Here is a 17,866-nt window from a genome sequence, read left to right on the forward strand (position 1 = left end):
GCTATACTACACTTAGGCCAGTTCACAGGAAGAGGGAGCATTTAGAATGCTGTGTCTGGAAAAATATTGAGAAACAAAAATGTCTGTTATTTTTATCATAACTTAAAAATAAGTCTTGGGAAGTTATAGAATTTGCTTTAAGCATATTGTATGAGGGTGCTAGACCTACAGTAGCAGACCACCAAAAGTTGGGTGGTTTAAACAACACAAATTTATTTTCTCACAGTCTTGGAGGTAAAGTCAGAGACCAAAGTGTCAGCAGAGTTGGTACTTTCTGAGAACTGTGCAAGAAAGATGTTTTCTGTTCCTCTATCCTTGACCTTTAAATTCACATTATCTTGTCTCTATTCATATCTGAGTCCAAATTTCTTCTCCTTATAAGGCCACTCATTTTATTGGATTAGTACAAACCCTAATGACCTTATCTTAAACTGATTACTTCTAAAAAATCCCTGGGTCCTAATAAGGTCACATTCTTAAATACTAGAGACTTCCACATAGGTTTTCAGAAACACAATATATTACGAAGAATCTGTTCATTTTCTTAATGCTGATATTACGAAATACACTGTAAACACATTGTTTAACATATTTGAATTATCTATTTTGCAGATTAATCTTGTTGGAAGGGTAGAACTCTACACAAACTACATTAGATTCTCAGTTCTACCTCTTGTCCATCATAATATCAAGTACTTAATTTTCTTTTTCTAAAAATCTTTATAGTCATTTACTTACTTAGTAGGATTGTCTGCCTTGCCAATACTGATTACAAAACTCAGTTGCTTTCCTGAGCTTGCTGCGGTCTGCCTTTATTTTTTTCCCCTGCTTTTAATATCTTCATTATTTAGCTAGAAAAAAAAATCCTAATATTTTACAACCTATTTTCACATACATTATATTATTTAATATTAAAAACTTATTATTTTTACATATCAAGAAAGAGTGAAATAAAACTGCCAGTGAGTAAGTATTCATTCTAAGATTTAAAAAAAATACATATATCAGATTTGGGATTCAAACTCTTAATTAATTCAATAATTATAAGAGTGACTTGGTAATAATTGTAGGTTCTGACAACAAAAGTAAAAATTAAAGCATAATATCGGCTAATATTGAATTTTATGTAATGTCACTAGGTATAAATAAAGTTCACAGAGGTAGGTCCAGGAATGAACAACAGAAGTCAACAATAGTTGAAATAAATTTTAATACAATATCAAGATAAGTTGAATGTCAAAAGAAAAACAAAAGCAAAGGAAAGAGAAAAAATGTGAGTACTATTTCCACTGAAAATGGAGTTGCTATACAAGGACGTGTGAAATTACTAAAAAATCAATAAACAAGTAAATAAAACGAAAATCTACCAATAATTAATAAACTGGAAAATCTACTATGAATAAATTAAAAGCTATGAGAACTTTTTCAAGAATGTGAATGAAATGTCAATTAAGCAGAGTTTACAAATTCATGAAATAGAATTTTAGGCTAGAAGAACAGCCTGTGTAAAACACTAAGGAAGGAGAATGATGGGCATGTTGAACAAAAGAGCAAGACCACCAGTCACTGGAGAAGAATGAGCAAAGGAAGACAGTAACAGAATCCAATGTAGGTGAAGAATGATGATCTTTTTGCACTCTGTTATGGTTTTTTATATTTTCTATAGTGAGATGGGATACTATATGTTTGTTTTGCAGAATCATCCTTGCTGATATTAAATAAATATACTAAAGCAAGATAAGAGCACAAGTAAGGAAGTAATCCTTCTACCTATTTGGCATAGGTTTGGGCAATGAATTTTGTCAGATGCTGAGTAACCACAGTGTACGTGATGAAAAATAACTAACTTAGAAAATAATTTCAGGTTAATTTATGCACAACAGAGAATTTATGCACTGAATCTGAGAAGTAAGAGAAAAGCAGACTCAGTTTAGACTCCCTGTCCAGTGAGGATAAAGTATGCTTCCACTTTCAAAGAAGGAGGAAATGGGAAAAGAGTTGATTTGGAGTGAAAAACATCCAAAACATCTGGCTACATATGTTAAAACTCATATACATTTTATAAGACAATGTGTACAGGTCATATGTGCCACTTGTTAGGAATGTGAAATTTGGGGAACCAATCACAATTAAGGATATCACTTTTGAAGTCATACACCATGCAGCTGAAGGAGATCATCTAGGAGGAGGGTGAGGGAGGATAAAAGCAGGTTGGGAAATTGAGCTCTGAAGTAGTCCAGCATTCAAAGTTAGGGAACAGGAAAGAAATCCAGAAAAAGATACTGGGGATAAAACTGACATGGCAGGAAGAAGTATATCTGAACTGTATAATATTTTGAAATGCAAATGTAAAAAGTATTTTGAAAAATAAAAAATATAGAGAAAGAGACAGACTGTAATAAATTCAGAACGAATCTTGAGAGATACAAACCTGGATATGAAGTAACTGGTGAGTCTGGGAAAAAAATTTAGGTGAAATGATAAACAAAACTGTTTGACTGGAGTAGGTCTAAGATAAATTGTCTAAAACAGACCTAAGTACTACATTTAACATACTACTGTTTCCAGGTGAATAATGGATACAGTTATTTACAGTGTTTTTTTTTTTTTTGACATGAAAGATAACGTTAAAGTCCTACATAATGTCTGACTAGAGTGTGTTTGGTAAGAATGGCAGTGATTCAGTAAATGTGGGAGGGTCATGATGATACACAGGGAAAAAAAATGATCAAAGTAGCCAAATATATGATTAGGAAAAAATGAAGAACTCCATAGCACAGTAAGTTTAGACTCTAGCAGCAGGACTGACTAATCTACCATAACCATGGACAAGCTAAGTATTTGACAAAGATGCAGGTGTTTTCATAGATTTGAGACAGAGAGAGAACTAAATATTATACTTTGATTGTTTTATTTTCTCAGTAAAATGATAAATAAGGTCAGTATATGACAGTGAAGAGCATAAAGTTTTATTTTGTTCTAGTTTTTTTGTTACTCTCTAGGGAACAGGATGAAATATAAAGAGGTCAATAGAGAGTTTGCAGAGTAATTAATATCATTAAAATTTTCTGTCTTTCCAGGCATATTCTCTTGTACAGTTGGTGAAAAGATATATGTAGGAGAACATTTTTCAAAATAAATAATTATAGAAAAAGGAATATATATATATATATATATACATATATATATATATATAAACAATATGTATGTATTTATGAACAATTACAGTGAAAGACCTTAAAAACTCAATTAGTAAAGAATGAAGAAAGAAAAAGAACTTGGGAATGGTGAAGAGAAGTGGATAATACTAATTAGAATGCAAATTTCTTTGGTGGAAGATGTTATGGAATGGTCAGAGATCACAAGATTACAGTTTAAATATTGGAGGAAGTGAAGTTTGTGTTCTGATCTAAGTTATGACCCTGGAAATGACAGCTGAGATGGGATGAAAGGAATAACTTTGAGGTGAGTTAGTGACAGAATTGGAAACCCAGAAATGTTAGATGAATTATGCAAATGGATACTTTAATAACCATGACTCAAAGTATTTTTCTGACAATAGCAGGCTAAGTTGTGTCAGACTAATCTCCCTAATGGGAATAAATACAGAAGTTTAGAAAAATATTTCAAAAATCCATTTGAAGACAAGACAGCTTTCAAGGCACTGAGAATTAGGAGGAGGGCAAGATCAATGAATATGGGAACATCAATGATGTCATTTTCTCTTTTTATATAATTGCCTACTTAGGTTTCACATTCATAAGACAGAAGAAACAAAAATGAGGTGCAGGTATTTCCAAAGTGAATCATCATTGCTAGACTCTTTCCCACAAACAAAGCTGTGAAAGATTAGTTAGAAATTCACAGGCCCTTTTGTGTGTCTGAATATAACTCTATTATCAAAAACCTACTTCCAGTAATCACAAGTAATCTTCAAATATTTTTCTCTACTTTTTAAAGAAATAAAATTTACCATTTTAATTATTTTTAATGTAAATTAATTGGCATTTGATACATATACAATATTGTGCAGTGATCATCACTATCAAGTCCTTGAATATTTTTATCAACCTATAAACAAACACATGTTCTTCAAACATTTTCTCTTTTTCTCTCTCTCTTCCCAGCCTTTGGCAACTTCCAATCTACTTTCTATTCTTATGTTATACCTTCTTATTAAATGCATTTCTATGTAATTGATTCTTTAGATGATATTGTAAATTGGGAATTACTTTTTGAATTTCCTCTGCAGATGAGTCATTATTGAGGTTTGAGTTTGTGCCTGTAATTTTGCTGAATTTATTAGTTTTTAATTTAAATATATTATACATAATTTTTACAGATAGATATATAGATAGATGATCATGTCATTTGTGAAAAGTGGTAGTTTTATTTCTTACTCCCTGATTTGGACACCTTTTTAATTTATTTTTCCTGCATGACACTGCTTACTAGAACTGTTCATACAATGTTGAATGGTTATGGTGAAAGTAGACATGACTTGTTCAGACTTTAGGAGGAAGATTTTAGTCTTTCACTAATATGATATTAGCTATTAGTTTTTCATAACTCATTCATGGTGAGGAATTTCTCTTCTATCTCTAGTTCTGAGTTGTTTTATCAGGAAATGTTATATGAGATTTTTGTCAGCATGTTTTTTTCTGCATAAATTTTGATAATCACTACTTGCCTTTCATTCCATTGATGTGGTGTGTTACATTGACTAGTTTTCACATGAAAACTTACCCTTGCAATTTTACTTGGTCATGGTCTATAATCAATTTAATATATTGCTTGGTTTTGTTTGTTATTTTTTCATCAATTTTTGTAATGCCCATTGATGTACTGATTTCTTCTTCCATGATATATTTGATGATCCTTAAAATCAGGGTAAAACTGGTCTCCCAAATGTGATAGGGAGTGGTCTGTCTTTCTTTTCTGAAAGAGTTTGAAAAGGATTGATATTAATTTTTCTTTAAATGTTTGGAAGAATTTACCAATGAAGCCATCAGGATCTGGACTTTTCTTTCTAGGGGCATAATTGATTATTGACACAACCTATCTTCTTGTTATAATTCTACTCATATTTCTCAAATCAATTTGGGTATTCTCTTAAGTTTTTTATATTTTTTTCTGGGGGAAATTTGTATCTTGTCAGTAACCTATAATTATACACTTTGACTAACTAGAATATGCAGTTTGGCTCTTCTTTCTCATCACAAATACTATATTTATACTACTTTTCAGACAATGAGAATGGCTCATGCAGTTGAAACTCAAATCTTAGACTTTCTAGTTTAGTATCCCAAAGTCACCTGAATTTCTAAATGTATCTTGGCAAAGTATTTGTTGTTAAAATATCAATTTGTATCAAACCAAGAGATTCCCAAACTTTCCAAACCAGAAATTTACATGATAACAACAAAACTATATATGAATATTTCATTGATAGTAGACACATGTGTCATATACAAATATACAAACTCGGAAAATAACAAAAACTATGTAGAAATCCACTATGTGTATGTGTGTGTGCCTATTTGTGTATTACTGTATACTGTATATGTGTATATTCACTTGTGTATAAATGTGTATGTGAGTATGTATATATGTTTGTACATGAAACTACATGTCAGATCTCAGAAGTAATGCAGGGAAATGGACAAGACAAAAGAAGAGATTCATGTCTGCCAAGAGAAAGAACTCCCCCTAAAACATCTAGTATCGACAAGTAAACTTCTAAGCAAGTACTAATTGATCCATCCTGTCACTCAAATACTTCCATTTTCATTTTCAAACTCACACTTTCTAGATAGCTTATTGTAGTTTTGGCCAAAGTATTTAGACGGGGGGTGGGGGTGGGGGGAAGCATAGTAGAAAGGAATGATGGCTATTTCTGTTTTCAGTGAGAACAAATGCAAGAGAAGCAGAAATAGAAGCCTTCTCCAGTAGTAAATAAACCAGCTATAGATACCTAAACTCAAGTATTGTGTAGTGCACATTGCAGGAAGCAAAACTCAATGCATAATACATTGATATATATAAATTCTTGAGCAGAGTCTAAATTTATTTATGTGAAACATAAAATGAGGTTGGGAGTATCCAATCTGATCCCAACATTTGAGAAACCAGATAGTGTCCAACATATGCCCAGATCCACAGTAGTAATTATGATTATTTAGGAATTAAATTTTAATGTGATTTTTTTCATTGTATCTATATTTTAATGGCTATTAGGATATTGCAAACAATTTTAATGCTTAAAAAGTAGTTCTTAAAAAGTGGGATGCATTTGTAATCTTCGTGCATTATTTGTGTGTTGCAAAATCATTTGAAAAATAGCTAGTATTTTTGTTTTTCACTTATTCTGCACTTACTATATGATCTAGCAATCCTGCTGCTGAGTATTCACCCTCAGAAAATAAAGACACATATTTACACAAAAATATGTATGTGACTGCTTATAATGGCTTTGTTCATAGTTGCCTAAAATTGGAAATGACCCTCTTTAACTAGTGAGTAAAAAAATAAAATAGGTTTAGTTATATTTTGTTAATTCTGTTCATGAACAACATTAAAGAAATGTTGATAGTCCAGTGGTTCCAGTTGAATGGAATCTGTGCTGACAAAAGACATTAGGAAAGTAACCCCAGATAAAGATTTTTTTTTATTATTGCCTTCCTCAAAATTATGTTTCCACAATGAGTTAAGAAAATATTAAATCAATTCCTGATTTATGGGTGCAGTCCATTTCTTTAGAAATTTTATTATATTTTGTTTCCAGGTACTTAAAGAATTTATAAAGAATTTACCTATGTCAAGACATATAGTATTTTATTTATAAACTTCTGATATGATAGTAAAAATTATAGAGAAAGATTGGTACTTCTTTAGTTCGTGTTGTAGAATAATAGCTTCTGGCTGCCAGAGAAAACTTAAGATTAAACAGAAGGCAGATTGAAGTTGATATATTTGTTTTCACATCGGGAAAAATTTATAAGAAGGGAAAATCATATTATACTGATTTCATTTCTTTTGTAAAAATATGTATCGGGGATTTTTTGTTGTTGTTGTTGCTTGATCTATGCTGATACAGTAGTACAAATAAATCGTTGTGCTCTTGCTCAGAAATTGAATTCTGATTGACTTGAAGCCCAGCAAAAAAAAAAAAAAAAAAAAAAAAAAAAAAAACACTAGATAGAAAATTTAGGGTTGTAGAACTTTCTTTTAGGTTTTTTTTCCCCCTAATCATACATCATTAACTGTTACTTTCATTTCAAAAGCATTCCTTTTAACATGCACTTAATTTTTCCCTATTGTAAACACCTATATAATATTCTACATCAAAAATAGTTTTACCTCCCTAATCAGTACTGTCCTTTCATTGTCTTTCTAAAACAAAACGTGTTTAAGTCATCACCATCAACCCTGAAAACAAAAGAAACAAGCCTATAGAATGTATTTGCAGTTTCCCCGCTTTCTTCTCTCTAGTGCATTGTTCTGTTGTTGACATTTATTTTTTTAATTACCACACAATAATTGTACATATTTATTGGGCACAGTGTGATATTTGATACAGGTATATAATGTGTAATTATCAAATCAGGGTAGTTAGCAATTTTCTTCTCCATGAACATTTATCCTGTGTGTCTGTGTGTGTGTGTGTGTGTGTGTGTGTGTGTGTGTGTGTGTGTGGTGGGAACATTTAAATTTTTTTTCTTTAGTCTATATAAAATATACAATAAATTGTTGTGGACTTTAATCACCTTACTATGCTGTAGAATACTAGAAGTTATCCTCCTGCCTAATTGTATTTTATCACCTTTCATCCAACCTCCATCTAATTCTGCTATTCCCTATCCTTCCTAATGTTTTTATGTCATGTATTTTAAGTGCAAAGGCACAGATATGATCCAGTTTTACAGTTTGTATTACACTTTTCAGTAAACAGAAAACAGAAAATAATAATGGGTAAGATATAATTAGTTTTAATAACCTAAAAATTAGTGTAAGTATTGATAGATGCAATCATCTATAATTCTTCTGGGAAAACTCCTAGGTATTTATGTTACCATAGTTGAAGAAAATGATTAGTGAAATGGGTCCATTTGCCCACGTACTCCCTTATATTCACAGGGTTTGCGATGTGATTTTGAAGCAACTTCTATTAATAGTTAAAGTCTATTTCTGTACCTCTCAAATTGTGAATAATTGTATGACTTTCCTTAGTCAATAGGATGCAGAGGACATAAGAGTGCTTCAGTCCCAAGAGTAGTACTCAAGTCTTAGCATACTTCCATTTTCATTCTTGTACTCTTATTTTAATAAGAATGAGCTCTAATTAGTTTACCAAGCATTAGACCTCATGGAACAGTGGCAACTCAGAATAATAATCCCAACTGAAGCTACATTTATGTGAGGATATCCAGTTGGATTCACCAAGCTAAGCCAAGACCAGAGACCGCAAACTCTCACAAGTAACAATAAATGTTGTTTATTTTACGCAACTAAATTCTTTCTAATTGATATACAACATTACTGTTAGTATAGAAAAGTACCAAGAACTTAAAATAACCCAGGGAATGAAGGTTTTATTGGAGTGAAAATATTCAGGGCAGGATGGGATTCAAGAGAGATTACAGTCTGCTCAAGTACATACAAATGAAAAAGTCAAAGCAAATTTTAAAGCATATACAACTCAAAGTCAACTTTAAAGTATGCTAACAATCTAAAAATTGTTACTTCTCTCATTTTATGTATATATGATACTGGTGTTGAGAATCAGGTTTGAGTCCCAATCCCCTGATGTAGAGATTGAACACCCAAGAAACACATAGACAAGCACAATTTTTTTTAAAGGACAAACAAAGCAGAAAGTGGGGGTAGAGGGAGTCAGGGGGTGGAGAGGGAGGTAGAGACTCCTCTCTGCAGAGGAGGAGTTTTAAGTTTTTAAGTTAGTGCCACAGGGAGTGGCGGTGTCCTCGTCAGCCATTTTATATTTTTTAGGTTTCCTTTGTTCTAATGCCTCCTCCTCCTCTTATCTTGTCTATGTAACCATAAAGTGGACCAAAAGGTGGGAAGGAAACTTCCAAGGGCACAATCAGGGAGAAACTCACAGTGTCCCAGAAGTCTTTCACGAGAACATCTTGTTGGAAGGAACAGTTCTCTGAAGGCAGGTAAATTTGGTAACAGGGAAGGAGGAAGGGGAAGTGTCCTGAAGGCTTTAGCATTTCCTTTGGACCAGCCCTCATCTTCCTGATCCCACCTGATCATTACCTACACCGGCTGTCCTTTTGCCTATCTTTCCAACCCCTGGGGCCTCATATGCAAGGCTATGAAAACCTGAAGCCTTTAAGAATGGAGATGCACATACATTCTTCTACACATCCTAAACTCTAAGTGATCGTATCTGTCTCTTGTCATTTGTAATTTCCTTGTGTTTGGTAGATACCAAGTGGGCCAAATTATCAATTATATGATTGTAGAATTTAACATTGTAAAGTAGTTAAAAATGATGGTGAGATGAGCAAAAGTATGTTTTGATAAGGGGGCATCTCATAGAATTGAGAAGAATAAGCTTGAGATTATATAGGTTGAGGATATGAAGCAATCTGTTTCTGAGTAAATTAATCTCCTCACCCATTAACTACCTACTCTGCTTCCAGGATATATGAGAGGGCTGTGTTGTCTATTCTTAAAATGAGAAAAGATATATTCATACTTATTAAAATGATTGAACCAGGGTCTACTTCTTGAAGTAGGCATTATTTAATTTTCAGATTTTGTTTCTTAGAAAAATTTGAGTCTCTAGAGGTGATAGGAATGCAGCACTCTAATTTACATTTTTACAACTTATTTAATAGATATAAAATAATGTAATTTATGAATATAAGTATAATTCATTTTATTATTTAGATATTACTGCATTTTACTTGTTATTATATAAAATCATATCTCTTCTCCACTATGGTAGCTATGTCAACATTTTAGTTTTGCCTATCTACAGTGTTTATGATATGAATTTCATGAAAAGCTTTAAGTAGATTCAAAATTTTTCTATTTAGAATCTGGTAAGAAAAGTAAAATATTAGATTATTATAGATATAAACATAATTCATTCTGTTTTTTTCAATTAAAATAGCCACTAGCAGAAGATGCAGTAGTAGTATGAGTAATCATTTTAATCTGACCAGATAGATTTCAGTTCAAAGAGATTTTTTATTTGATTTACTTAATTTAATTTACTTAATTTTTTGTTTATGTCAAAATTATTATCTATTTTGTTTTTTAATTAATCAATTCACATAATTTATTTTCTTTCTCTTGTTACTAATTTTAATCCTCTCTTTATGGAATATTGTAATGTTTTCCATAGTATGAAACAATTTGTTTCCAAGTATATAATAACTACATTTATTTCTATGGTAATCAATCAAATGATAGATTTATCTTAGATTGCATGCAGATATAGGATCTTATTTTAAAATATTTGTAAGAAAAAGTTAAAGTTTATTTCCAACCAAAAAATTGATAGTCATAATTATTACTTTATTAAATTTTATATGTATGAAACACAGAAAAGCAACAAGTTTATATCATAGAGTTTGTTATATTAACATTCTTAATTACATTTGCATACGTTAAACCCAACAATAATATTTTATACACATTGTTTTATATAGTTGCTTTTAGTGTCAGTTAAGAATGAAAGAAGAAAACTATGTATGTACACATCTATTATAATTACATACTTACTTTACTTGTGTTCTTTTATCGTTGTTGATGGATGTAAGATTAGAATTTCCATCTGGTTTACTTACTTTTAGCCTAAAGAAATTCCTAAAAATTACATTGTAAAACTGGGTCCATTAGCAACAAATTCCATCAGTTTTTGTTTATCTTAGAATGTCTTTATTTTGCTTTGATTTTAGGAAAATAATTCTGTTGTATATAAGCTTCTTACTGACAGTTCTTTTCTTTGAACACATCACATTGTATCTATTATCAACTACCTTAGTCTGCATTGACTCTGAGGAGAGGTCAGCTGCTAACCCCATTGAAATCTCCCTTGCAAAGTCAATTTTTCTATTGTTGTGTCAAGACTTCACTTTCTCTTTGATTTACATCCTTTTTTTCTATGATATATCTGGGTTTTAACTATTTTAACTTTGAATTTATTGAACTTCATTGATATGTGGATCAAAGTTTCTCAGAATTTTATTCAATAATTATTAAGCAGAATATCTTTCTGGCTCTTTATCTGTATCTTCTCCTGGTATTCCCATCCTGAATACATTGGTGAATTTAAAGTTAATCCAAATTTCACTGAGACTGTTTTTTTGGTTTTTTTTTCACCTTGTCCTCAGCAGTTTTCAGATGATATACTCTATTCATGTGTGTTAGGTATCATTGAGGATTTTTCTGCCATTTCAAAAATACTAATAACACTAGCAGTTAATTAGTTCATTTTTCATTTGTGTATGAGAATTTCCATTTTCTTTCTTTTTTTAACTCTCAGTGTACTAATTGATACTCTCTATATAAATTGTTACATTTTATCATACTTCCTTCTTTCATGGTTTTATATAGTGTTTTGAATAAATTTGATTCTTTTTTTGTTTTATTTTATTGATTCTTTTTAGTTATATAGGACAGTGGAATACATTTTGACATAATTATAAATGCATGGAATGTATCTGGTTCTAATTCAGTTTGCAGTACGTGCCTTTCCCTCCCTCACTCCCTCCCTACCCTCCACTGATGTTTCTTCCATTTGCCCATGGTTATTGATTTTAAATAATTTCTTGTGCATGTCTATGATGGTGAGATTCACTGTGGTATATTCATATATGTACATAGTAAATTTATGTGAGATTCATTCCACCATCTTTCCTTTTCCTATCTCCCCTCTCTTCTTTTCATTGCCCTTTATCTATTAAAGAAAATATTTGACCTTTGGCTTTTGGGGACTGGCTTATTTCACTTAGAATGATAGTCTCCAGGTCCATCCATTTATTGGCAAATATCATAAAGTTATTCTTTATGGAACCAGTGGATCCTGGGTCCCTTATCCACACTTCGGGCCTCTTTTTTTGTTGTTGTTCTTTCTGTAATATATTCCCTGTATTATTGCTTTTTTACTCTTTGACTCTTTACCTTTGTCTACAGCCTGGCTGAGCTATTGATAAAGTCTGAAGTCTGAAGTCCTTGGAATCATTTATTACAGGCAATAGACATGGTTAGGTTCTGTTACTCTGGATAAAAGTGGTTTAAGGAATTCTCTTTGACTTTATTTCCTCCCTCTTCCCCTTGCACTGACTGCCTCATTTATGCATGTATCAGTGCATTAAGCTCTAATAATTGCAGATGGATTTTAGTATTGTTTTCCACAATGCTGTTAGCACACATTGCTCCTCAGTCCAATATAATTATATTTAAGCAGGGATAGTTTTGAATCTAGTTTTGCATTTTTTTTTCACCCCAGGGAAACTTTTCTTAATTATCCTTTTTCCTGGTTCCTCCTTGTGAACCACATAGCCTATGGTTTAAATTGTGCTTAATTAAAAGGATTTATTGTCTTTCAGAGCATTCTTAGTTTTGCACTTCCTCACAATCTCTTTAAAATAATGTCAGTTATTCTCAGGACAGCTTCTGAGTTTGTTTTATGAACTTCCTCTCCTTCTGGAACAATCTTCTGAGAAATTCTTTGATCACCTTTGTGTATTCAGAGGGCCTTTCTTCTCCATGCACATAGGGAGAGGGAGAAAGAGCTCAGCTGTTTCTTCTTCTTCTGATAAGTATTATGGTTCTAATGGATTAGGTCTATCCTTATAGATTGCATTTAACTTTAGTTACCTCCATAGAGGCTCTGTCTCCAAGTTCAGTCACATTGAAGTTTAAAGTTTCAGCATATAATGAGAAGAATACAATTCAGTCCAAAAAAATTACCAGAAATTCACATCATTTTCTATGTGGTCTACGCCAGCATTTAAATAGTAAACTAAAAAAAGGAAGATTGTTCAAAAAAGGTTACTTAGATACAGCTGTATTTTTGTTAAGCATTTTCAACAGTGTCAATTATTTTGAAAAAATGGGTAGGTTTTGGGAAATGGTATGTTAGAGATCAATATAAGACAGTTGACTCATAAATATTGGGAATCAGGTGACGTACTTATTTCCCAGTGCAGGCTCACAATTGGTGAGAAATCTGAAGGTCAGGGTCAAAGCTATTCTGAAAGATAAAATGTTACTCAGAAGGTGTGAAGCATTGAGTCTGCTAACTAAAACAGAAAGAGGCAGCACTGTCAATTGCAGGAGTGGCCTGGAACTGATAGCGGTAGCTTCAAGAGCCACTGTGACCAGTGGTGCATGCTCATGTTGTCATAATTTGTCAAATTTCTCCTGTCAGAGATCATTTCTACAATTTGAAAATATCATGACATTTTGGACTGAATTACGAGACTCATTTCTACCTTACTCTTGTACATCCTGAATGTATGAATTGATGTGATGTATTTCTGACTTGTAGTTTTCTTCTTTTTTTCTTTTTAATGTGAATAATGTCAACCTTTTATACAACCGCTAAGCTCAGAAAAAAAAAAATCCTGTGACTGCATTCAGTAAATGTTCAGTTCTGATCACTACAGTATTATTGTGCTAGAACAAAATTTAAATTTGGGTCATATTTTGGATACTCATGTTAATTGTTGTGAAAGAGTAATATTGGTAATTAAACACAAGTGAGAGTTTTTAAGCATTAATATAGAAACCATTGCTCCTAACCCCACAATGTCAAAATATTTCTGTAGTTGCCATAACATAATTTTCAAAAATATTTAATTCTTATTTTATTGTACCCTTAAGAAAAAGATTAATAATTATATTAAATAACTAAAAAGAAATCATGAGGTAAATAAAGGAAAGGCAAAGTTCATAAATAGATTATCAGTTTCTGCAATATAGAGATTATGTATATTCTTCTTCTTAGCATAAAATTTGCAATATGTATGGTTCACGTGATTATTAAAATATATTACTTATTCCTAATTAGACATTGACTTTAAAGAGTTTTAAGAAGATTTGCTATTATGCAAAATAGAGTTATTTAGTTTTTATTGAGAAAAATATTAAAACCAGTTAAAAAATTCAAATTGAATTTTCACTTAATGCACATAAGTATTTTGAATTTTTGCTTAATTTATTCGAACATATTTTTTTTACTTTTGCTACTGTGTCTAATAAGTTCAGCACTAAAAAACTTGTTTCCATTAGCCTAAAAGTCACTAAAGAATAATTTTTCATATTAAATTAGTGATCTTTGAAGACTAACAATAATCTTCCTTTTTGTTTTAAATATCTTATGTATATTCTTTAATAATAGACTAACAATAAATAACAAAATTTATTGGTCAAATGATATTTATGCTTCATGGTCTACATGATCATGTTCACACCTAATTTCTATAAATGATGCTCAACTAAGTCTTGATCCAACTGAAAAAAGTAAATTAAATATTTGAACCATATCAACTATTTGTAATTATTAAGAAGAATTTTCTGAATTAACTAAAAATATCACTAACAAAACTTCCATGGAAGATATCTATCCAAAATATTGAAATATGACTAAAATAATCATCATAGAATAGGCAAGAGTCAGGGTGCACATGCAGTATATGGGTTTATCCTTTGTTGTCTTCCTGTTCTTATAAAGCCACTAATAATTCAGTCAGGGAGTCTATTCTGATGACCTTATTTAATCTTAATTATCTCACCAAACCCTCATTCCAAAGCATATAGTCAGATGAAATTCCTATCTTCTTAATAACTCATTACATTTAAACAAGTGAACCTTTGGGGAGATGCATTCAAATTATATCAAACCCATAGCAATAGAAAATCAAAAGAAAAGAAATAAGAAGAGCAATCACAGAGAACACTAAAATAGAGCAGGAAAAAATGAATTTAAAGTGCTATAAAAGAGATCATAATGGCATGGGAGCAGAATTAAGCTCATTTTTGAAAGCATATTAAACTTTGAAGGAAATAATAATGAGAAACTTTTTTATCAATCCTTTTTTTCACATATTGTAGTATGCAACTCAATAGCAATTTTACTTTGCTGTAAAATAAAACCATCCAAAGAAGAGTAGTTTAAATATTAAGAAAAAATTGCTGACATAAGCATACATGATTTTTTTCAATACATTCTAAGACCAGAAAATGAGTTGAAGTGATGATGTTTGATTTTTTAAAAATGTATTTCACTATTTCTTCATAGAATTCTTTAAAATGGAAAACATTTGGCAGAAGACATTTGAGTAGGTATTGTGGACATTATAGAAATATGAAGAATAATATTAAAATATAAAGATGGGATTCTCTATATATTACCAAAAAGACTGGACTACTTTAGGCCCCATTATGAATCAAGCCAGTATTTACTTATCTAATAGTGGGCAGAAGACTTATCCTTCTGGGCATCCATATCTTCCTCTAACTCAATGAATAGATGACGCTAAGCAATTTTGACTAGATTCCTTTAACTTTGATAATTTGCTTTTCTTTAGCATTGATTACCTCTCCCTATTGCTTGGAGTTTTACAGTTGTCAAATCATTTGATTTGTACCATTATCATCTGAGAAAGATTTTAAGATTACCATCTCCTATTCACTATTAGGTAAGCTGAGGCACAAAGACTTTAATGTGGGGAAGGTCACACAACCTTCTTGTAAGATAAGGATGGTTTGAATTTTAGTAGTCCAGGTCAAAATATCTTCTCATAATTCCAATTTTGCTCTTGAGGAGTATATTATAAGATGATAATGTTAATATTTTGAAATTAAGTTCATTATGGAAAATTTAAAATATCTGTTTTCTTTTCCTATAGGCAAATTTAACAATTAAGAATAAAAAAAGAATAATACCTTCAACAGCAATTCCAATCTCTTTTTTATCTCTGTGAGATTTTAAAGGTGAAATACCTAAACTAAAATATATGAATGCAATGGGGAGTGGTTACTTCAGATGTTTTAGATAGTTTTAATGGAAAATCATTTTCTATGACAATTCAGTGGTGAATTTGATAAATTTCATGATTTTTTAGCAAAGCTTTAAGAAAATAAGTGCCTTCAGTTAATCTGCAAAACAAGTGTTTTTAGTCTTCAAGAAGAAAAAGAATTTCAATTATAGCAATAAATAAATAAGCAATGACATGTTTTTCTAATTGATCAAATAATTCAAGAAGTTATTGAATAATGTCTTTAAAATTGTACCTAATAAGAACTGATGGAATTTTGTGTCTGAACCTTGGATTATTTGCTTTTTTTCAAATTCCATAATGACACATATATAGAGAATATATGTCTTGAGTACATATATATATCTGACAGGGAAAAAGTAGTTTTAAGAATGTTTTTAACAAGTAAGTATGCTCTTAAAGTTTTTCTTATTGATCAATATACTAAGAGATAATTTTAAAGTAAAACTTATTATACAGAGAAATTTAACCTGCCTGAAAATTATACTTTATAACATTCCTGGCTTATTTGCAAACATTTAAGTAATTAATTTTAGTCAGTACAATATTAGTCTTAAAATGTTTCTTAAGGATTTCTAAATCTATAGAGAATTTGGCTCTTCCTTAAATCTTCCAGGAATCTGGGTAACAAAATTTGTAAATGATTTGATTTTTCAGATTATTTATTTATTTATTTTTGTAGCTCTCTTTTTTTATGCTGAATATTTTTGACAAATTTAAACTGTTTTTCAAGTAATTATATAATGAACACATCCTTATATGCAAGTGTGTGTGAGTGTGTGTGTGTGTGTGTGTGTGTGTGTGTGTGTGCTGATAGCATGTGCTTATAAATTTATTTTGTATCCTCTTGTGAGGGATTATTGATATAATATACAGTTTTGAATTTGAGTCAGAGAAAATGTTATTTTTAATTTACTAATTCAGGTGTGTTTAACCATATATTTGTTAAATTTTCAGTATCATGACTGCATTTTTCCTTTGATATTTATGTTTCCTTCATTGCAGCAGTTACCTGACTTGCATTTCTGTGCTTGTGTGAATAGTAGCCATTTAGTTAAGAGCCATCTTCTACTTGAGACTAGGAGCCCTTTGTGAGAAGTAGTTGAGCATCTTTTAAACTTGACAGTTGCTAAATTCTCACTCTCACTTAGAGCTGGAATATAGTTTTTACCTGTTAAATACTTAAAGTTTTTTAAATGAACGGATTGGAAAATTCTAAGAGGGTATTTTCAGATACTATTTAATAAGATTGTATATCCCAAGAATATGTGCTTTCTAGCTTTCTAACTGATATTTTAGTAGACCAGGAATGTTTCTATCCATATTCTTGGATCGTGATACTTTTTGTATGAGTTCTGTTTTCTCTGTATACATTTTTTCTAATTTTTAAGTTGGGTCAATTACTCCATGTCTGCCATTGTGTTTTGATAGCAGTTTGTTATCATTTCCCCCTGTTTGGGGGACTCTCTTTCTCTAAATCAGTATAGAAATTGTGATTTTTCTCCTTACTTCCTGATTTTGTGCAAATTTTCTTTTCAGCTTATTTTCTTCCAGTATTTCTTACTCAGGTTTTACTATCTCTTCAGAATTTTATTAAAAATATGAATAGAGAACATCCCATCTTTTTCTATGATTAACCCTGTTTAGAGTATGGAATTTCTAGTAATAATATTAAGCAATGTTTCTCAAAGTGTGTTTGCCTAATCCCTGGGACAATATAACCCTAACCCTACTGGTAACCCTGAGCCCTTTAAGGATTATATGAAGTAAAACATATTCTCTTAATAAAATTGAAAGTTAATGTGCTTTTTCATTCTTATCCATTA

The sequence above is a fragment of the Ictidomys tridecemlineatus genome, chromosome 7 (genome assembly GCF_052094955.1).
Source record: "Ictidomys tridecemlineatus isolate mIctTri1 chromosome 7, mIctTri1.hap1, whole genome shotgun sequence".
NCBI lineage: Eukaryota > Metazoa > Chordata > Mammalia > Rodentia > Sciuridae > Ictidomys > Ictidomys tridecemlineatus.